Genomic DNA, 23,240 nt, shown 5'->3' with positions numbered 1-23,240 from the left:
CTCAGAGGTTCATGGGCCGGGTCTTCATCCTTTGTCTCAGAACTTCGCTCTGCAGAGTAAGCCCGGGAATGCATCTCTGTATCTTCAAGTTTGGCTCAGGGGCGTGGATGGAGCCGGCAGCCGAGGACTGTTTGTTGAATAAGTGAACAAATCCAACAATATTTTTACATCTGACAATGTTGATGCACAGTATCATCTCTGAGAACTAATTGATTATATCACAATTTTAAAAATTCGGGACGCTGGTTAGATTGCACACACACAATTTTTTTATTGTGGTAAAATATACATAACAAAATTTACCATTTTTAAGCGCACAATTCAGTGGCATCAAGTACCTTCACAATGTTGCGCAGCCATCACCACTATCCTCTCCAGAACTTTTTCATCTTGCAAAATTGAAACTCTGTCCCCATTCAACAGCTCTTCATTCCGCCTCCCCAGCCCCTGGCAGCCACCCTTCTGCTTTCTGTCTCTGTGAGTTGTCTACTCTAGGTGCCTCATATAAGTGGAATCATGCAGTATGTGTCTCTTTGTGACTGGCTTATTTCACTTAGCATAATGTCCTCAAGTTTTATCCATGTTGTAGCATGTATCAGAATCACATAATTTTTAAAAGACATTCACTGGATCAACAAAAAGTGTTGATAATCTCCTGTTGTAGGCAGGGCTCCAGCAAAAAAGAGGTAAGTGACAGAGTCTCTGCTCCAAGGTGTCAGTCAACTAATTTCATTCTTAAAGGGTCCAATGTGCTGCTGGATGAGAGACAGCCAACACCCCTGGCCTTCCTCTCCACCCTTGACAATGGCTTTCTACACTCCAGCCTATAGATGATAGACTGTTTTCCCGGTGAATCTATTGATTCCAGAAGAAAATTAAAATGGAAATGACTAATGGGAAGAATTTCAGGCCACACTGAGGTAGTGAGTAAACAAGTGACAGATGGAGTCCAGTATCCACTCCTCAGGTCATGCTCTGGAATAGCATAAAGTGGCCACTTACTCTGTCCATGGATCTTTCTGGAAGCTCTAAAAGGCACCAAGACTTTCCATCCAATAAGATGCCCACCAGCGTGCCTGCTGGGTGGCTGCCAAGAAGGCCTTAGATGGAATAAAGACCAGAGTTCCAGGAAGTGAAGTAAGGGAGGTGGTATTCATTGAGCTCCTAGTCAAAGCCACATACCATGCTAGGTGCTTTCACACACGGTATCTCACTGAATAATCTCAACAACCAAGTACAAGAGATACCGTCACCTCATGTTTACAGATGTGGAAACTGAGGCTCAGATGAGTTAATAAACCACCCAGAGTCACACAGCTAATTAGTGTCAGAACTGGCAAACAAATCCAGGCTTGTACAACCTCAGAGCTCTCTTCTTTGGCCCGTAATGCCTCTCATTCCGTGATGGGGAGTGATGCGTCCCTCGTCTCCAGCCACCGCGCTGCTCCCCCACTCAAGCCCCAGACATGCATCTTCGAAAGATACATCAGTGGTGGGACCAGCTGAAAGCACAAGAAAGGGTATCATCCTCCACCCCAGAGAAACCATGAAGGAGGTCAGGGGTCCCCCAAAGAGGACCATCTAGAAGGGACAAGTCTCCTATGAGATCTTAAATGAGAAAGGGGCAAATTCCGACAGCACCAAGAGCTGAAGCATGAGCAGAGCTTCTGACTGAAGCAAAGAATGCTCAGGCAGCTTTTCTAATAAATGATGGTTGAGTCACAAGAAGAAAGAAAAGTTGGCTTCCAGCTGAGAGAAGTGTGCTCTCCATGAAGTGCCTGAGTAGGCGTCTCCTGCAGCCACATCCCACTCTCTCTCCTCCAGTCCTGATGCCACACCTTCTGGCACTTTCTCATGGAGAGAGGCTGCAAAGAAGCAGGAGGCCTAACCCAACTGGTTTGGGAGAGCTCACTTTGACCAAAAAAATGACTGCTGCAGATATTGATGGGAAAGGCATTTCCATGTGGTAGAATGGATCATGGCTGGTCTTGTTTACCAGCTACGGTATCATTTGAGGGGCAACAGCCAAAAACACCTCCCCACACTCATGTCACTGTTCCTGAGATTTCACCTTCAAAAATGTCTTCCTTCGGGTGCCTTCCCCCAAGAGAAGTCTTCTTGGGAGGAGAACATTAATCAACTCCCAGTAAAGTGTTAGGAACAGAATCAAACAGATCTTGAAGGTACAGTGCAGGAGTCTGACAGCTTCTGCTTGTATATTCCAGGGATACGGAAATCACAACCAGGCAAAGAAGGCAGTTCCATGGTCATACAGCTCCCATAAAGCTCTTTACACTAAGCCAGAATATTTTCCCTGTGGCTTCTTCCCCGTCCCACGTGACACTGGGAGCAAGTGTGCTTCTTCATGGCAGTCTTGCAAGCCCCCAGACCTCTCTCCTGAGAATGCTAGTTCTCTCAAGTCTTCCTCATGGCACGACTTTGCGACTCCCGCACTGTCCAGGATGCTTCCGAAGGGCCCACTCCAAATACCAATAAGACACTGCCTATGTATGACAAAACAGCAAAAATAAAGTGTAGAGCCCCAGTTATTTGTGTACACACACATACACACACTCTGACACAGCCTAGTAAATGAGGGAAAAGCAAAAGGCTCCAAATTGAGGTAACAAAACAGACCCAATAGGAGTCTCAGATGTGTTAGCTGGGCACTCCTGGATGCAAGAAGCAGCAATTCCCTCAAGTTAGTTCATGCAACTGGGCAGGCAACACTATTAGGATTCTTGGGGAAATAAGGAACAGAGGAACCTTAGCCACCAAGCCAGCCCTCACAGGACTCTTGGAAAAAATCAAACACCTGAGCCTCCTGAGAAGAGCAGGAATGCCAGGAGAGGGAGGCCTTGCAGGCACTGGAACTGGAAGGTCATTGGAAATCCAAGGCAGCTCTAGGAAACAGGCCATCTGGTAGACCCCTAGGCAGTAGGCCTTCGTGAGCCCCTTCTCCAGGGCTTTGCCACTGAAGTCATTCAGCTCCCCTCATGTTCTGCCTCTTCTCAGCCATCTCTCTTTTTCTTCTCCAACCCTCCCCTAGCAAGTTGATTCTACTACATTTCTGAGCTCACTAAGGCACAGCTCTCCAAGCCAGGCACCCCCCCGCCCAAGGGGTCACTGGCCACCACTGCTCAGGGAACATCCTGAGGAGGCTCATCAGGAGCTGAAGCCATCACACTTTCCCTCAGGAGAGGACAGTGAGCAGGACCGGCCTGTGCCTGACCCTCGTAGTCCACCCAGTGTTCAGAAGGGAGAACTAAGAAGGTGGTCATTTCAGGGTACAGAGGGAATGAGCAAACACAGACATCTTGGCTACCGAGTCCCCAGAGAGAGAATTGCTTGATTCTGATATCCAGATGGAGGGGACTCAGTGAGAACCACCCTGTGTGACTGACCACTTGCTTTTTGTTGCTGATTATTTGGGATGCTGAATAGGGGCCCGACCCCAAACATCAGCCCTATCATCTGTCCATCTACCACTTCACCTTCACCCCTCTGTGGCTTCCAGGCTCCTCCATTAAAATAAAAATGCTACTGGGGCTGGCCCCGTGGCCGAGTGGTTAAGTTCGCGCACTCCGCTGCAGGCGGCCCGGTGTTTCGTTGGTTCGAATCCTGGGCGCGGACATGGCACTGCTCATCAAACCACGCTGAGGCAGCGTCCCACATGCCACAACTAGAAGGACCCACAACGAAGAATATACAACTATGTACTGGGGGGCTTTGGGGAGAAAAAGGAAAAAAATAAAATCTTTTAAAAAAATAAATAAAAAATAAAAATAAAAATAAAAATGCTACTTAGGAATAAATTTAATGAAAGGTGTGCAAGACTTCTACACTGAAGACTACAAAACACTGTTGAGAAGAATTCAAGACCTAAAGAAATGAAGAGATGTACCATGTTCATCGATTAGAAAATTCAATATTGTTAAGATGTCAATTCTCCCCAAACTGATCTGTAGATTCAGGGTCATCCCAATCAAAATTTCAGAAGGCTTTTTTTTTAGGAATTGGCAACAAACAGATTCTAAAATTTAAGCGGAAGTTAAAAAGAACTAGAAGAGCCAAAATAATCTTAATAAAGGACAAATTTGAAGGACTTACACTAGCTGACTTTAAGACTTACTATAAACAGTAATCAAGACAGTTTGGTATTAGCATTAGGATACACAAATAGATCAATGGTTTTGTGTTCCACAAGATAGAATCCAGAAAGAGACTTACATATATATATATATATATATATATATATATATATATACACGTGTATATATATACACACACATATACATAAATTATATATATATACACACACACAATTGATTTTCAACAAAGATACCAAGATAATTCAATGCAGAAAGAAAATTCTTTTCAACAAATGGGCTGGAATAATTGTCTATCCAAAAGGAAAAAAATAAGCCACAACTCCTTACATCATAACAAAACATTAAATTGAAATGGATTCTAGACCTAAAGAAAAAACTAAAACCAGACAGCACCTAAAAGAAAACACAGAAGATATCTTCATAACCTTGAGGTAAGCAAATATCTCTTAGGCAAAACACAAAAAGCACTACTATAAAAAAAATTAATAAAGTGGAATTCATCAAATTCTTAAATTTCCAACATACCAAACTGAACGGCTACAATGAAACAGACTGACAACACCAAATGTTGGGAAGGTTGTGGAACAACCAAAACTCCCAGCACTGTTGATGAGAGTGGAAAAGGGTAAAATCACTTTGGAAGAAGTTCTATCGGTTTCTTATAAAACTGTGTGACTCTGCAATTCCATTTCTAGGTATTTACCAAAGAGAAAGGTAAACGCATGTCCACAAAAAGACTTGTACAAGAATATTCATAGCAGTTTTATTCATAATAGTCACAACATCTATGAGAAAGTAGATAAAGGGACTGGCCCAGTGGCATAGTGGTTAAGTTTGCACGCTCCATCTTCGGCGGCCTGGGGTTCACAGGTTCAGATCCCAGGCATGGACCTACACACTGCTTGTCATGGACCTAGCACCACTCACCAAGCCACGCTGTGGCAGCATCCCACATAAAACAGGCAGATTAGCACAGATGTTAGCTCAGCAACAATCTTCTTCAAACAAAAAGAGAAAGATCAGCAAGAGATGTTAGCTCAGGGCCAATCTTCCTCACCAAAAACAAACAAAAAAAAGAAAGTAGATAGAGAAACCATAGCAAAGTCATACTACCCAGCAAAAACAAAAAAACACAAAAAACAGAAACCACAGTCACCATAACATGGGCAAATCTCAAAAACATTACAGTGAGTGAAAGAAGTCTTACACAAATGAGTACCCAATACATGACTCCAATTACAAGTTCCAGGACAGGCACAAACACTCCATGTTGGAAAAAAACAGAACTCTGGTCACCCCGAGGATGGGGATGCAACTATCATCACTATCTAAGTCCAGAAAAAACCCGATACTCATTAGCACTCTCCCCGCCAGCCCCTGACAACCACTAATCCACTCTCTGTCTCTATGGATTAGCCTATTCTGGACGCTTCATAGAAATGGAATTGTACAACATGAGGTCTTTTGTGTCTGGCTTCTTTCACTTAGCATGTTTTCAATGTTCATCCATGTCATCACATGTCAGTATTTCCTTTCGTTTTAGGGCTGAATAATATTCTGCTGTTGGGATGGACTATATTGTGATTATCCATCTATTCATCAGTTCAGTTGACAGACATGTGGGGAGGGGCCTGAGAGGAAAAGGCACAAGGGAACTTTCTGGGGTGATGGACTCATAGTTACATGAGTGTATATATTTGTCAAAATGTACTGAACTGTGCACTTAAAATAAGTGCATTTTACTGAAAATAAACTATAATTCAAAAAAGAAAGAAAAAAGAAATACAGAGAGAATCCAAGGAGAAAAAAGGGAGGGAGGGAGGAAAAGACAATCTATTCTGAGAGGTGATTCCTCCTTCTCTTAGCCACAGTCCTCACAGGTTATTTGAGGGGTCGGAAATCACCCGAATCAACACCACTGGCTTCCCTGGTGGGCTGGAGCAAACTGCTCCCAGCGGGGATCCCGCGCCTGCGACTGTCTGAGCATATTCCCCATCAGTTCTCACTGCCTTCTCAGGGCGCGTTCTGTCCTACAGAGGAAACCGCCTCTTCTGCCGTGGCTGCTGGAGAAGGTGCTTGGCCTGGCTGCGGCCCATCCGCCTCGGGCTGGCCCCGCCCCGCCCGGGCTCCCGCATCTGAGCACACTCCCTTTTGAGATCATCTACGTCTTCTGCTCACCAAACAACTCTGAGAAGCCAAGCTGTCCTCAGAGGGAGATTTTCCCAGTCACGAGGGAGAGGTAGCTGGTTAGCTGGCAGTTCTATCTCTCAACGCAAATCAATAAACTGACATCAGGTTTGACATTTGAAAAATAGTTTTCTTATACCTGAAAGGAGGCCATGCCAGGAGGGAGGAGGGAAGAGCTGCCTGCCCTGGGAGGAAGGTAGCAGCAGGCAGGGAAGAAGGCCTGGGGACTTGGCCACTGATCACATCAGGACAGCCTGAGCAATGAAAACCTTGTCTCCTTGTCAAAAGACATAGTATTTTGCAGGTTAAAAGCTATCAAACAGCGGCATTTTCATTTGGCTCAACCCGGTGGATCATCTAGTGGTTGCAAGACCCTCTGTGCAGGGCTGGAGACCTCTGTCCCAACTGTGTTTTGGGGGTGGGCCACAGGGCATACGCAGAAAGGCACAGTTCATAATACGAGGGAGAGACGCCAGCACCGTAGCGGTGCAGGCTACGGATCAAGAACGCTGTGAAGGCGCCAACAACAGGGAGGCCGCTTCCTGCCACACTGTCAACACGCGCTGTGTGCCAACGCTCGGGATGCGATGATGGGCTGGGTGCAGCCCCGCCTCCGAGATGCTCCCTTGTCTCTAGGTGTAGACTAACTTGCAAACGAAGAACTGGGATGCACTGGGGGAGTCGTTACAAGGGGGTTCTGCCAATGCACAGCTTCTGTCTGAAAGCGAGGGGAACTGGGCGGAAGAGGGGAGACAGGCTGGGTCAAACTGGGGACATTCCAGAGGGAAGGGGCTCTCAGAGTGAAGGCACAGAGGTGGAAACACCCACAGACCTCAAGGGGAATTGCTTCCCCGTTACACCCTGCGTCAAGAGGCAGCAAAATCTCTCCATTGCCTCTCACCATGAGTAAAATAACGAGGAAGAGATTCCCATCCTGGGAGTAGCCTGGCTTCTCCAGCTGGTTTCTGGCCTGAGCCATTCCCAAATGTGTTGATATCATGAATGACAGCGAATGAGTCAACTGTATTATCCAATCTGCACGCAAAAAACAGCCACATCGCCGATATGGCACTATACTTGGGTGGTACCTGGGTGATGCTTGGTCACAAGGATGAGACAATCTGGAGATGAAAAGAAGATGAAGAAGAGAGGAAGGGAAGGAGAGAGCGATGAAGGAGGGAAGAGAGAAAGAAGGGAGACCGAGTTGGAGACAAGGAGGAATAGGCGGGCATCTCCCTCTTGCACAAGGAGTGCAGGCCAGACTTTCCAAGACACAGAGAGCTTTCTAGGACTCCTGACCCCAGAGAATAAGATCTGGGCCAAGGCGGAGGAGCAGGCTGTGAGGCCAAGGGGACAGAATAGTCCCTCCCAGCTCAGGGATCCAAGCCCTTTAAGCCATAGACCTTGTCCGTGACACAGATCAGAGGAGGAGAGTATGAGGAGCTGTAGTAAGTAGCAAGGGGAAGACTTTGCAAATAATTTTTTTAAATTGTCAATACTTAAGTGCTAGGACTCTGAAGTCTGAGAAGCAACATTTTATTCTCCCTAAGCAATCAGAAATGAATAAAAGGAGAACTCTCTGTACTTAGTAAATCTGCGTTGGTGTGGGCCCACACTCAGCAGAACATGGCGGAGGGGGTGGGCAAAGTTGCGGCCATCCTTAGCAGAGTTACACTTCCAGATGGTGCTAGCGTGAGGACTGAGGGGGCTGCAGCAGAGAAGGCAGAAAGCAAGCCAGGAGAGAAGCCTGCTCCAAAGAAAGCCACAGGAGCAACTGTGGGGCAGGGTGGACATTTGCAGCTCAGGTGGACAGAGGCCATCTGGAGAGGGCTGCATCTGTGTCTGCTGTCCTAGCTCCTTCTTTGCAGAGGAGGCTCTGGAACCAGAGGCTTTTGGCTGGGCTGGATGAGATGTGTGGAGCTTGAGTGGAAGATGCCCAAGCAGCAGAGCTGGGAGCGCTGGCTCTACTAACTGGCCGTGCAGCCCTGGGCCAGTCATTTCCTCTCTCAGGATCCATTTCCTCATTTTGCAAAAGGTAGTGCATGGAGGGGCGATGTTTTTTTTCGCAGTGTCTAAGACCTACAAAAGGATCACTGTTGGAAGAGAAAGGCTTGACAACTCTCTACCGCAAACTCTACCAAAATATGTTTCTAGTGCCTCCAACCTTAAACTATTTCCCATCTTTCCTCTCGCTTTCTTAGTCACTTATCTTCCTGACTGGGCCAAGAAGTGAGCTTCAAGGGGGCACCCCTCCAGACTTACCCAGGAGAGACGGGCTAAGTGGGGTACATGCAGGCAAAGCCTCGGGAAAGCTCTCCGCACACGTGCAAGTCTGTGACTTGAGCCCAAAGGCTCTCAGCCTGAGAAAGCCCCAGGTCTTGGTGGGGTTTCCTGGCTGGCTAGGAGCCAGCCTCATGCCATAGTGACATGTCCAGAACTGTCCACCTCTTCAGGTTTCTCCTTCTCCAACTCATTAAAACCTTGACTCTTATTCCTTCAAAACCTTGCTTCAGTGAGACTGACGTGACAAAGAAGACAAACTAATGGTGTGACTTCAGGCCATCAGAAGATGGGGGACGAATAATTTAGGTGCGGAATTGGGAGAGCACTTTTTAGGGCTCTGAGTAACACAGCTTAGGCAACTGCTTGCCCCATTCTCGAGGAGACCCACTGACCACAACATCCTGCAAAGCCAGGGTTGAGGGTAAGGCCCAGAGACACCCCAGGCTGGTGACTCTTCGCTGTCTAACTTTCTATTTCTGCCAAATATGAAAGTTTGCTTGCCCCTGCAGGTAAAATGAAGAGACTTCCTGGGCTAGAAGAACCTAAGGTATATGCACATGACAGAATCAGACTGAAGGGACAAGAATTGATTTGGGAAACTGAAGAGAGAGGGAGGGTGACTGAAATTCTGGGTAAGGATGTAAATTCACCCAAATTTCTAACATTCACTGCTACTCAGTGGAGTGGGCTAATGCAGTAGTAACATTTGCTATTATTGCTGTTACTGTTTTAGTTCTACTCTCAAACGCCAGCATTTTTAAAACAGCTTTATTGAGATATACTTCACATAGCATAAAACCCACCCATTTAAATTGCACAATTCAATGTTTTTCAGTATGTTAACAGAGTTGTGAAACCATCACTGCTATCTAATTTTAGAATATTTCATTACGCCAAAAAGAAACCTCATACTCATTGGCAGTTACTCCCTATTCTGCCCGTCCCTACCCCTAGCCCTGGGCGACCAATCTCCTTTCCCTCTCTGTAGATTTAAACAGATGGCATTTCGCCGCTTTAGGTACTTTTCCTACAATGAGGGTGTGCCATACATCAGATGGACTGACGTCTTTATCAAGATTTCATGACCCATATACAAATGGCCAAGAAGCACAAGAAAAGATGCTCAAAATCACTGATCATTAGGGAAGTGCAAATCGAAACCACAATGACATATCATCTCACACTCATTAGGATTGCTATTACCAAAACAAACAAACAAAAAATCCCCCAGAAAATAACAAACAAGGATGTGAAGAAATTGGAACCCTTGTGCACTGTTGGTAGGAATGTAAAATGGTGCAGCGACTGTGGAAAACAGCATGGCGTTTCCTCAGAAAACTAAAAATAGAATTACTGTATGATCCAGAAATTTCACTTCTGGCTAGATACTCAAAAGAATTGAAAGGAAAGTCTTGGGGAGATAGATGCACATCCATGTTCATAGCAGAATTATTCTCAATAGCCAAAAGGTGGAAGCAACCCAAGTGTCCATTGACTGATGAATGGATAAACAAAATGTGGTCTATCCATACAGTGGAATATTATTCAGCCTTAAAAAAGGAAAATTCTAACACATGCTACTACATGGATAAAACTTGAAGACATCATTCTAAGCGAAATAAGGTACTGATAAAAAGACAAACATATTGTGTGATTCTGCTTACATTAGTCGCCTAGAGTAGTCGAACTCATAGAGACAGAAAGTGGAATGGTGGTTGCTGAGGGAGGGCAAATGGGGAGTTATTGTTTAGTGGATACAGAGTTTCAGTTTTGTAAAATGAGAAGAGTTCCGTAGATGGATGGTGGTGATGTCTGCACAACAATATGAATGTACTTACTACCACTGAACTATACACTTAAAAATGTTTAAGATCGTAATTAAGGTTACTAATCAGTTGCCTTTAAGCTAATCAAAAGGAGAGTATCCAGGTGGGTCTGACCTAATCACACGAGTCCTTAAAAAGAAAATTATTTTCTCCAGCTGGTAATAGAAGAGAAAGTCAGCGATTCAAAACAAAAGGGGGGTTTGAGGCACTGTTGCTAGATTGAAGATAGAGGCGGCCACATGGAAAAGGCATGAGACTGGCCTCTAGAAGCTGAGAACAACCCCCAGGCGACAGCCAGCACATCCTGCCTGGATTTACGACCTACAGAACTGTAAGAGAATGAATGGATGCCGCTTTAAGCTGCTAAACGTGTGGTCATTTGTTATGCAGCAGTAGAAAATTAATATGATCTCCTAATTGGGGCCAGAAAGGGAAGGAAGGCATTCTGGGGGGAGACGTGAGTCTCAGTGATTGACTTTGTCTTCTTCACATATTTCCACCTCCTCTAGAAAGCCTTACTCACCCCCTGGAGCCTCTGAGGATCCTCCGCCTCTGCCTTCCCATGTCAGTAATTATCTACCACTCCCTTGGCCCTGCGCACACGCTGCCTGCAAGAGGCAAGCCTCCGCTCCTCCCCAGTCATCTCGTCTTCTCATCTCTGGTCTAAGCACTTCCAACACAGAAGCCACAACTTGACCTTTTCCATATTCCCCAAAGTACCCAGTACGGAGCCAAGCACACAATAAATACTCACAAGTGTTTGTGGATTAAGCCCTTTTCTTTCCGCTCCAGTGATCTGCAGGGCCAATGAAGGGATTTAAAACTGCTCTGGCCGCAGGCACACCCAGAGCCTTTCCATTAAACCAGCTTCAGCACCTCCTGGGATTAACAAAGTGCCAAGGCAATACCCCATTTCTGAAGCATGACCTTTCGTTAAAACTGGCCAGTCACGTTTGCAAGCATGAGTGTGGCTACCATTTCTCTGAATCACAGTCTGGTTTGTTTGTTTGTTTAATGTTTGTCTACAACTGGAATTTGCAAACACAAAGGAAGCAAGAATAAGGATGGTGTGAGGTCTCACAAAATGCTCTACCTGTATTCGTTTCAACAACAAACTTATTCTGAATTCCTGCCATGCCCAGGCACCAAGCTAAGACCCTGGAGACAGAGGACTAAACCGGAGTGGCCCCAACCCTTGGGCTTGAATGCCGGTGTCCCGTGAGCACATGGTCAGGGGAGCAAGAGAGATCATGAGAGAGTCTTGGACAGCTTGGAAACCAGGAGATGGAATTTCTTCAGGTCGGAAAAACAAGTGACCACAGAACCAGGTCTTCTCCAGGCAGGTGGTGGGTGGGGCTCCCTTCTGTATTCTGCTTGCCCCCATGACTATGGGCCTGCCTTCTCTGCCCCACCCTAGAGTCCAATAGCATGCCTATGATGTCACTGTCTAGATGTGCAACAGTCTTGGCAAATTTCATCCCAGGCCCTCAAGCATGGATTAAAAAGTCAATCCATCACACTTGAATAGACCTTTACAGTCTACAAGTCACTGTCATGTTCATTGTCTCATTTGATCCTCCCAGGAGCCTTAGCAGGTGAGTGGGGTAAACATCATTTCCATGTCACAGATGAGGAAACTGAGGCTCAGAGAATTGAAGTGATTTACCCAGGGTCCCCTGGTTTAGAAGCCAAAAAACCATGTTCTTTCCTCTCTACCACCTTGAATCTAGTCTTTGGCCTCAATGGGAACTTAAACAAAGACAGGCTAAGCTCTTCCAAGCCGGCCTTAGTGGAAGGTGTTGAAAATTTCTCTATAGAAAGAATGAAGGAGACGGAGGGATCAGGAGGAAGAGGAAAATACAAAGATGCCTAATATTCTAACAACACTTCATACTCTTCAAAGAACTCAAATACTTATCTCATTTGGTTCACAGAACAATCCCATAACGTTAATAAGGCAAGTATTTTGTCACCGAGATTGGTTCAGAACTAGTCCCCAACTCTTCTGATTGCAGGACTCCTTCCATAAGGCAGGGGAGGCCATTCTTGCCACTCATACTCGGCTTCTGTCCCTTTGGTCCTGAAGGGTCGAGACCAGGAGACAACTGGATACCCTCTCTTGTATGTCCCCACAAGTCCAACATACAACGACCTTTCATGTCACTGTGTGTTCCCCTGCCAGACGCTGGCTCCAAAAAGCAGGCACCTTCCTCTTCTGGTTTCAGATTACTTTTACAGAACTGATTTTATATAACTGACCTACTGGGGAGAACAGAATCTGTTAAACTGTTGTTCATCCATTTAACAGCCATATTCTGAGCAGGAACTACTCTCGGCCAGTCCCTGGGAGTTAGAGAAATGAATCAGATATATTCCCTGCTAATGAGCAGCTCACAATCTAGTGGAACTGTGAAAACACAAAACTGATGAAGATATGACAAGATACATGACATTCACAAATACATGACAACATGGAATAAATGTCACAGTAGAGTTATAAGCAAAGGGCTGTAGAGGGACAGCAACAATTCTGACTGGTGGAAGGGAAGCATCTTCATGCAAAAGAGACATTTGGGCTGGGACTTGAAGGATGAATGAAGAATCCTGACAAGCAGGGAGATGCACACCGAGGACACAGCACAAACATTTGGGAAATGGGGTGGAGCCTCATATGAGGACAGCATAAAGTCTGCTTGGCCCCCAACCTCATTCTGAGGCTGAGTGGGATCCAGCTTAGACCTCCAGCCAGATCCAGGCTGGATCCTGACCCCAACTTGAGCAGACCCAAGACACCTAGACCACATGCCCCTTCCTTTGTCAGGTTCTAGGGTTCTTGAGGCAGATCCCACCAAGTCTTAACTGCCTCTTAACTACTCATCTTTTCTGTTCTCCAGCTGGTTCTCACGTGTGTTTTGCTTTCCCAACTAGACTAAAATGTCAATCTCCTGATTCCTTGAGAACACAGCCAGCAGGCGCCTATACCCTACCCAGCCAGCACAAGGCTGTGCACAGAGTAGGTACCAACAACCCATTTGTTGACTGGTTGCTGAAGTCTACAGGCCCAAGAATCACAAGACGACAGTCTACAAACAAGTAGAGCAAAAAGGGGCAGTACTTGTAATCCTCACCTGGGATGACAATGAAGACCTTAGAAGACACACACTTCTAGTTTTAGGATTACATTTTATAGAACTGACCTAAATTTAAATCAAGGGGCTCAGATTCACTGGGTCACTCTACGGGACTGCCCTGTATTTCACCTTCTGCTCTCTCTTAGACTAAGGTCCCAAGGTCCCTTTAATCCATTTTTCTAGTTCCTGATTGTCAACATCTTCCAATGAGGTGCGAAGGACAGCATAGTTGCCATTGCCAATCTGGAGACCCAAGGTCCAAGGCTGGAGGAAAGAGCAGAGTGAGGCCGAGGGGGGAGTGGGAGGACCCCGAGACAGAGTACAGCTTCCTCCCAGTTAATCTCCAAGGAGCTGAGATCTTATCTGAAGTGTTGGGTGGACAGAACCGACAAACAGGGAAATTGGATTGAGTCAAAACCCAAACAGGTCACAGACCCCCCAGGATGGAGCATGAGCAAGCAACTGATATAATCAACTAGGAGTTGGGAGGGACGGGGGCAGATGCAGAAAGGATCATGGGCCCAGGTGGGTTCAGGGCACAGAGCTTTAGTTTTGGAGATTATCTAGTCCAGCCCTCTTCTCTAATTCCATGGTTGAGGTCCTCAGATGCTCTTTCCTGTGCTGGACTAACTCTCTTCCACCCTGTGTCTCTCTCCACCCTTGACCCTCCCAATTCATCCACCACATTGCTGCCAGTGATCTTTCTCCAACCCACATCAGCTCAATGTCTCCCCTCTACCTTCAGGATAAGGTCCTAACTTCGCACAGCCTTTGAAGGCCCTTCACTGCCAGACCCAGGCAGACCTTCCAATCTAATCTCCTTTCCTCACCCTTACCCCTCTCTACCTTCCACTGACTTCATTCCACTGACAACATACTGCACAATATTCTCCAATGATATGACAGACTTACTCCCATCTGCTAGGAGAATTCCAATTTCAAGGTCCAGCTCAAGTGTCACCTCTTCAGTTAAATCTTCTCCTGCTCACTCATTTCCCCTAGGAAAGATGGGTTAGTTTCTCTTCTGTGCTCCCAGAACCCCTCCATGTAGCATTTATTACCCTGGTTCGCACTGATTTACAGAGACTGGGAGACCGTCAAGGGTTGGGATACATTTTGATTCTCATCACCCTCTTTGTCCTTAGTTAGCACAGTAGGAGTAGGTGTCAAAAAAAAAATGTTTCCTTAAAGAATGAACCCCTTTTCTTTATAGACACACAGTGAGCTCCTGGCAGAAGCCAATTTAAACTAGTTTGCCTGATGCCCAGATCAGGGCATTCCTTTCCAGGTTGCTTCTTCTACCTGTTTTCCATGGCCACACAGTTGGATGGCTCGTCACTGACCTGGACTTTGAAAGATGGGGACAGTGACAGACATTTGCAGAAGCAGGAACTCAAGCTGCTCTCTGTAAGGAGAGCCTTCTGTGCCTCTCCGAGGGAAGTGTTTTGATTCCGAAGGGCTTTGAACGGAGCTGTAGGCGGTGACAGAGCAGGTGAGTCAGCCCAGCCCACACCCGTTCTCTGCTGGAGAGGCCAGCATCTGTCTGTCTTGGGTGCTATGGGAAATGGGTGCTCTGAGCCAACTCAGGTCCCAGGGAGGGAGGGCTGCCGTCTTGGCCAAGGTCTCCCCGACCCCTGGTGGTGAAAGCAGGAGTGATGGCCTTTGTCTATCAGAGCAAACATAAAGGGACTCAGGGAGCACACGGGATAGCCTCAGAAAAGCTGCAGCCCATGATAAAGGTCAAGGGACACAGCTCACTCCTCTTTGGGCCCCATCTGGAGACAGACGTGGAGAGCCTTCCACCTAAGCTGCCTGCCCTCATTGGTGTCTCTTCATTTCTCCAAATTCAAAACCCCTCAAGAAAAACACAAGATGCCTTTCATCACCCATCCCCCAAACCCAACCAGAACATTTACCTTACAGTTGAATCTTGTTTTAAGCAAAGTCAGCATGTAAAGTTGAGGGATAAATCTTCACTTTACAAATCCTTTACACCACAAACAGCACCCCTGATGTGTCCATTCACTGATGGCTTACTGTGTGTAAGGTCCTCTGTTAGGAATTGGAGAGAGAGACAAATACTATTGAAGTATAATCCCACCCCCAACAAAGAAAAGATGCACGTCCAAATTGCTGTAAATACAGGAGATAACATGATAAATCCTTTAGGGCAGGCTCACAAAGGTGAGTTTGGGAATCTGGAGGCGAACGAGTTTGGAGGGACATCAAGGGAGAGGTGGCATATGAGCTGGGCTTTAGAGAATGGGTTGGACGTTGCCATTCAGAAATAGGTGACACAGCTTCCCGATGCAGGAGACTCAGCAGCAAAGGACGGAAGGAGGATGCACGCACTATGGATGGACTCAAATGTCAGGCTGATCTATGTGGAAACCCACACGAGTGGGCTGAAACAGTACATTTGACATGCCCAAGCCCAGGGACACGGGCAATGGCACAAGGAAAAGGCTCTGGACAGCAAAAGTACATGATGAACACAAACACTGCAGCAGCAGGGAGAGCCAGGATGGGCCTTGCAGTCAGATCAGCTCTACCCTTAATAGCTGTGCCATCTCGGACAAGTTACCTAGGCAAAGTCTTGGTTTTCTCATCTGCAAGGTCCCGACCTAGGAGACGACCATGAAAAGAAATGAGATGACAGATACGAAGCACCTGGCGCAGCGTCAGGCACCCAGCACGTGATAATACACACGAGGTTCCTTGTCCATGCTCAAGGGGCTTGGAGGACGAACAATAAATGAAAGACTTTCTGGGACCCTCTGGGAAGGAAGAGGCCAATGAACGGGGATTCTGAAGAGAGGAGATGGAGCAGGAAGAGGAAGCGTGGAGTGAAGGCCCCACGCCTTTAAGCTGAGGTTTCTGCCCCAGCAGGCCATTTTAGGGGTGCTGGTAAACTCTCCCCACCATTCTGCTTCTTGGTTCCTCCCTGAAGAATGCCGTGTTCCAGCAGCAGCACCAGCAATGCAATTAGCAGAACGGAGCTTGTGGGTGGAGCAATGAGTAGGAGTCAAGCAGGGAAGAGAGGCAGCACCTTGGGCTCCTGCCCAGATTGTGGGGTATCAGGAATCAGGGGGTGGGTAAAGATGGCTTCAGAGGGAGAAAAATTTTAATTCCAAAAGCTATCCTCCACTAGGAAAGCCAAGAATCCCAGGGTTTTTTTTTTTTTTTTTTTTTTTCAGATCTATATACCTGCTTTTTCAACCTGAATAGCCTGGCTTACTACAAACCAGCAGAAGAGACCCCAACAGGCCCCGGACTCACCTCTCCAGAGAGCCTCCAGTCCCTGCCGCTGACCCTCTCAGTCCCCTGGGGAACAGGCACAGCTAAGGACCTTTAGGGAGATTTCCCATCTAATCCTATCTAGGTTTGTTCCTCATCCATTCATTCATCCCACAAACATCCATAGAGGAACTACTATACACAAGAGAAGACCCCGGGGAGGCAGCTGTCAGTTTAGGTGTTCATACCGCCATCCCTCAAGCCGTTTCACTAGTCAGTTTCTTTATCTGTCAAACGGAGAAAACTAGGTTCATGGGAAGATGCAACGAGATAATGGACATATCTGGCACAGAGTAAGTGCTCAAGAAATGTAAACTATTATTATACCAGCAGACGTAAGATTGCTTGTCACGCTGGATATCTTTCATTTGTCCCTCCAGCTACATTCTTCATCCTTTTCCACCCTGTGCTGTGCCCTAGAATTGACCTGTATGAACTATATCAAGACTCCCTTGCCTCCTGACTTCCGGTTGGGTTTGGTCCACAGGGAGTCTTAACAGATCAGAGGGAGGGAGAAAGTGAGTACATAGTTTTTATTCCCTCAACTGCCTTCTGAGCCCCTTGCCCCAAAGTCCCAGCTCCAGGAAGATGACCCTCCACCCAGCCTTTCTGTCCCCAGGTGTAGGCATGGTGAGATCCCACTGTCACTAGCCCCAGAATACTGCACTCTCCAGAGCTGTTTCCCTTCACCCTGCCTTAAATTACCCTATTGAAAGGTGCCATGTTTTCTGCTGGCCCCTAATAGAGATGGGGTAGGAGGATGAGAACAGGCCTGGGCATCAGGAGACCTGAACTCAAGTCCCACCTCTGCCATTCACTCGCTCTGTGACCCTGGGCCAGTCTCTTTCCTTTGCAGTCTCAGCTTCCTCATCTGTAAAAAGAACAGACTGGACCACATGGCTCTTTTGTGCCATAATTCCCTGCCACTACTGGCTCTCTGTGAAGTTAAACCCAAGCAAATGGATGCATATAAACAAACAAACTTTCCTAGTGCAGAGGGCAGGTTAGCCAGCCAAGGAGCTTTCCCAAACCCCACATCACCTCATTCTCTTCCAGGAATCACCTAATTCCTTTCCAAAGACTTTCCTTTTCCTCTCAGGCCACCAGGGACCAGATGCCTAAATGATCTCCACTCCAAGGCAACAGCCAAGAAAACCCAGGAAATTAAAAGTAAATTCCCTTTCCTTTCAGTACCCACTGGCCAACCCTGGTTTAGCCACAGAGGACCCTTCCCAGGTCCTAGCATGCCTGAGGGTCCAGGCAGGAAGCAGATACAAACCAACACCAATGCGTCCTCCACAGGGCTGCAAAGGGAAGTGAGGCCATCTCTGGGTGACAGCCGGCATCTAGGGCAGAGGGAGCCACCTAAGCCAGCATCCTGTCAGAAGACACCAAAGCCTGGATGGAGATCCCTGGCTAAGGACCACTTGATGGCGTACAACGGAATCTCTGAAGTCCTTTTCAGCTCCTGAAATTAGCGACTCAGGGAACCCCAAGAGCCACAAGAAGGACATCCCAATGAGAATATCACCCTCCCTGACCCCCGTATCTGGAGTGTCACCTGCCCTAAGTGCTTTCCCACCCACCTCGCCCAGGAGTAGGGGAAGGTGAGCGAGGCAGGGCTGGTTTCTGTTCTGGAGGACAGGAGAGGCAGACTGGATTCCAGCTCCTCTGAGCTTCTGGCGGGAAAGGGAGATGGAATAACTTCATAAAATTCTCAGTTCCGCAGGTGAAAACCACATCCTCACTGCCAGCACCGATTCGTTTTCGCCTTCTTCACATGCCCCAAATGCCTCCAGCAACCTGTGGCCGCACCCGCAACAACAATGAGCAACTTCAAGGCCTTTCCCGCTCTCGAATCTAGACTTCCGAGACCCTACGGGCGTCCAGCGGCCGGACAACGCACAGAGCGGCCTGAGGCCGGGACAGCCACGGGCACCGGCGCGGCTGAGGGCCGAGGGGGCGAAGCTCGCCGGCCCCACAGCTAGGGGACCCCGCTCCGCCCCGGGCGCTGAGTCACCGCCCACCCCGGCTCCGCGGAGCCCGCGTTCCCAGGAAGCGCCGCCGCGCGCATGCGCATGCGCGAGTCCCAGCGCGCGACTCCGGAGAGCGCGGCCCTGGCGCGGGCGGGGCCGGACCCGCGGCCGCGAGCCGGGGCGCATGCGTGGGGCGGACTCCGGTTGGTTAGGTTTGTCTGGACGCGGCTTCCTTGCTGCCGCGCTGCTGGTCTGCAGGGTCGAGGTGATGAGCCCATCAGGGACGCGTGAGGAGCTGGCTTGAGGCACGAGGCCAAGTTCGGCTAGGCGCCGGCTTCCCTGACCCTCGCAACCCTGGTCCAGAGCTGTCCCGCTCGGGGCCTCAGTTTCCCTTCGAAGGCAAGGGAGTGCACCGAGGAAGGCTGAGGCCCTCCAGCCGCGACGCTTGCCCGCAGACCGGACCCTGCCTCCCCAACCGCGGAGGACGCGAGCCCCGGAGACCGGTCCCCACGCAGGATGTCGCCCCCGCCAGGAGCGGTGCCGGCCAGATGATCGCAGGTCCTGGGCCGGGGGCCAGGAGCGGCCTGTGTCCTCCTCCGGCCCCGGGCACACAGGCCTGCGTGTCCTCGTGTCCCTGGTCACCTGGGATGGAGGGACCGAAATGTCACAGAGGTCCAGAGAAGGGACACAGATTTGGTCTGCCCGAGCTAGCGGGGGTCCGGGGCTCCTAAGTAGGGCCAGGCTGATGGGACGGGCTTCCCGCCGCCTCCTCACGGGGCTCCAGCAGCTGCTTCCCAGCTCCTAAGCGTGGGGCAGCGTCAGGGGAGGACAGAGACCCCGCGCCCCGCGCCCAGCAGGCCGTGGATCTCGGGTGCAAAGGGCACTGCCCGAGGGACACTATCTGGGTTGCCAAAATAGGCTCCTTGATGCCAAGTTCTCACGTCTCCAGTCAGCTCCGGCGCTGCTGCCCGCCGGACCTTCCCTGCTTCGTGGGCCCCTCTGGCCAGAAACTTGCAGTGGCCTCAAGCCCAGACCCCCCGGGCTTCTGTTTAAGGACCGGTTTTCCTCAACTCACCTCATCTCACCTTGATTCCTCACCAGCTACTCACGGATGTCTTCCTTTCTCTGAGTCTGGGCCCTTGATCTTTCCCCAGGATCTATCTCCGTGGTCTCTGACCTTCCAAACCCACCATCCCTCAAAGCGTAGCTAGAATTCCACCCCCTTCCCAAGCTTGCTCACCCCCTGGGTGTCAGTATTCTCAGGAAAGTCCTGATGTTCTGTGAATGGATTCTCCTTGACAAAGGTAATTTATTGAATGTTAAAATAAGTTTAACAGTCTGCATGCATGGGTAGGGCTTTTCAAAGAATTACGTTTGCAAATGAGAAAGAAAATCCTCCACCAGACCATGTATCCCGATTTATGGTTTGGAAAATGTGGTTGCTTCCTCCCTGAAGACTTCCCTGATCACTCTGGCTCCGTGCACGGTATCCCTAACTCGATTGTTAGCTCCCCTAGGGCAGAGATTATGTCTGAATAAATATGTAAAAAGTCCAAATCTTTTGAAGTTGTGATGGGAAAAAATTGAGAAGTTTGGAGAAAATGAAATATAACCAACAAAGATTTTTGCACTCTTCACAAATACAAAATCACTCTTTTTAGTGTGTCAGAAAAATATACTGTCACTACTTGGTCTAGGCTCCAGATTAACACAAATCAAGGTGGTAGAATATGGTGTAAAGAATAGTGGGGTGGGTAGAAAAGCAGCCTTTTAGTTGGTGGCGTCATGTTTTAGCTGGTGAACTTGGCCTTAACTTCTCTGGAGATGCGGTCTCCCGTGCCGGATTCGGATTTAGGGATAATAAATACACCTGCCCCTCTACTGCACAAGACAATGGTGGTGAAGATCAAATGGGAAATGGAGTTAAGGGTTTGTTTTTTTTCCTTTTAAGCATTTTTTTGTTCTGGAAATAATCCTCAATAAATTTACTAATGAAAACTACTTTGAAATGTTTTCAATTTTGTTACTAACAAGCTTCAAGGTGCTGACCAACCATTAAAAAAATCAGGCAATTCTGAGTTTTGCCTTTTTGTGAAGAGGGGGGAAAGTCCTTGGGAGCAGAAAGACCACATCAAATGTGACCCCAGGCAAGTAACCTAGCATGAGTCAGGTGTCAGAGTTCCGGCCCTCCCACTTACACAGGCCATCATCTCCAATGCTCGGACCATGTCTCCTCATCAGCAAAATATGAATAATAATAGTAGTAACATTTACCGAACGCCTTCTGTGGGCTGTGTATTGTTTCAAGCATGTTGCATGTACAAAGTCATTTAATCGTCACAACAACCCCACGAGAGAGGAACTATTAGTATCTTCATTTATAGGGGAGGAAACTGAAACACAGACAAGTTAAGTCATTTGCCTAAGGCTGCCCAGCCAGTAAGTGCTGGTGCCCAGAATGAATCCCAAGCAGTCTGACTCCAGAGCCTGTGCTCTTGTCTGTGCTGGGCGGCTCCCTCCATGTGGGAGGATTAAATGAAATAACGCACATAAAGCACTCAGCATGTGGCCTGGCGCACGCCATTCGAATTACCACGGTATCTTACGGTGTATGTGCGGTGATGTCTACAGTCTATACCCTGTTCCTGGCACAAAGGAGGTTCTGTAGATGGTTCCCTTCCCCACTGACGTCATGGGAAAACAGAACGTGTTACACAGTGCCGGCAGAGACAGAAAATGCTCATTTACGCGTGTTCTCTTATCCTTCAGATGAGAGATTGGCACAGGGAAGACCTCAGAACCCACTGAATACACCTTTGCTACAGGCAAACCCCTGTCACTACTCTTCTGTTCCGTTTTCCTGATGCTTCTCCTTCACTGCCTTTATGCTCTTCTAAAGAAAGATTAAGGTTTCCCTGGATTGGGAAAGGCTTGTGCCTCGTGTCACAGAAAGTGGAATTGACATGAAATTTTGCCAGTACCCGTGAGTTTTCCAAGGCTCTGACTTTCTCCTTGGTTCACTGGGATAGGAGACAACAGGCAAAGCCCAGGAACTGGTAGGGTGTCCTCCTACGGCTGAATCTTCTGGGTCTCCACCCTGGGTTGGGCATCTGGGTTCACCCCACGCATGCATCTGCCTACGCACCTGCTCCCATAATCTGTAATCCACACATTATTCATGCATTTACTTCGTCACAGCCATTCCCACCTACTCACCCGAGACAGACCTCTTCTCCCTGGGCCCCTCCACACAACATATAATGCCCAGACGCCTCCCTTACTCCCTCCAAACCCACTTACTCCTTCATTCATTCTGATGGCACATAGGGGATGAGCCCCACGTGCCAGGCACTGTGCTAGGTACCTGGGCATCATTTGACCCCAAATACTCAATACACATCGGCTTCCCCACACGCACAGACTTTACACGCATGTGTTTGCACACCCCTTATACGTATAACCGCATGTAACCCCCATATATGCAGAGGATACGTACACGTACCGGTAAAGACCTGCTCTCCGTTCAGCCGCTCACACTGTCTGGCTCTGTTTAGAACAGTCTGATTTTGCTTCCTCCATTTTGTGTTCTGTTTCCCTACCATCTTCATGGCAGACTTAACCTAAAGGTGGTAGATATGAGCACAGCAGGTTCTGGTGTGTTATATTTATCTTCAAAGCAGACCTCACCTACCTCCCCTTTTCCAGGGAAAGCTCCGTACTTCTCCCAGTCGTGGGAAAACACCACTTGCAGTCACGGGTGGGACAGGTGACCTGGGGCCGGGTGGGTGGGCAGCAGCGGCCTTGGTTAGGTCAGCATGTTCAGACTGTGGACTGTGGACCCCCAATTAGGAGGAGAGCAAGAGAGAGGAACGAAATGAACCACACTGCCCTACGTATCCCGCCCCAGGAGCAGCCCCTCCCAACCTAGGAAAACCCAGAGCAGGCAGCGCGTGCTGAATTCGGCATCCTCCCTGGCTTGGCTCCATCAGTGGTGGCGTGTTTTTAGATCTCACTTAGATCTCACTCTCCCCTTTCGGTTATTTCCGACTCCTCCCTCCTCCCCCAGCTCAGTTTCTTTCCGTTTTAAAACATGCTCTCGCGCAGGGGTGTGAAACCCTCGGGAGGACCCCAGAGCTAAAGCTTCAAAACCAAGGCAGCTCTGCTCGGAAGGGGGGGCACCACTTTCTGCAGAAGCCAAGGCAGGTACTGTCCTTACCATTCAGGACAAGCCTTCCAGCTGCTTCCACCAGAGCCTTCAAGTACCAAGGGGGCAGTTGTGTGGTGGAAGGTGTAGAGCAAATGGTGTGACTGCCTGAGCCACCTCTGAGATTGGGATAGATGCTTCAACAGCTCCTATCAAAGGGCTACCACCACGGATGCCGAGGCAATGACAAACTCAGGTGCTGAGGAGAGAGCATTTCTTCAGGG

At 48.3% G+C, this 23,240-nt stretch overlaps 2 long non-coding RNA genes across 2 annotated transcripts; both read right to left on the bottom strand.

The window, feature by feature from the left end:
• Nucleotides 1-246: 246 nt before the first annotated feature.
• LOC102147662 (uncharacterized) lies at nucleotides 247-18,912 on the bottom strand. Its single transcript, XR_001378236.3, has 4 exons — nucleotides 18,423-18,912; nucleotides 15,456-15,591; nucleotides 14,452-14,537; nucleotides 247-2,504 (listed from the first exon to the last, which is right to left on the bottom strand). It is a non-coding gene; the product is annotated as an uncharacterized lncRNA (long non-coding RNA).
• A 1,186-nt stretch (nucleotides 18,913-20,098) lies between these two features.
• On the bottom strand, nucleotides 20,099-22,810 carry LOC138917179 (uncharacterized). Its single transcript, XR_011424837.1, has 3 exons — nucleotides 22,532-22,810; nucleotides 22,305-22,432; nucleotides 20,099-20,693 (listed from the first exon to the last, which is right to left on the bottom strand). It is a non-coding gene; the product is annotated as an uncharacterized lncRNA (long non-coding RNA).
• Between the last annotated feature and the right edge of the window lie 430 nt (nucleotides 22,811-23,240).

This window comes from Equus caballus, chromosome 13 (assembly GCF_041296265.1).
Source record: "Equus caballus isolate H_3958 breed thoroughbred chromosome 13, TB-T2T, whole genome shotgun sequence".
NCBI lineage: Eukaryota > Metazoa > Chordata > Mammalia > Perissodactyla > Equidae > Equus > Equus caballus.
Note: the sequence above shows the minus strand (reverse complement) of the source record. Positions and strands in the feature narration are given on the sequence as shown.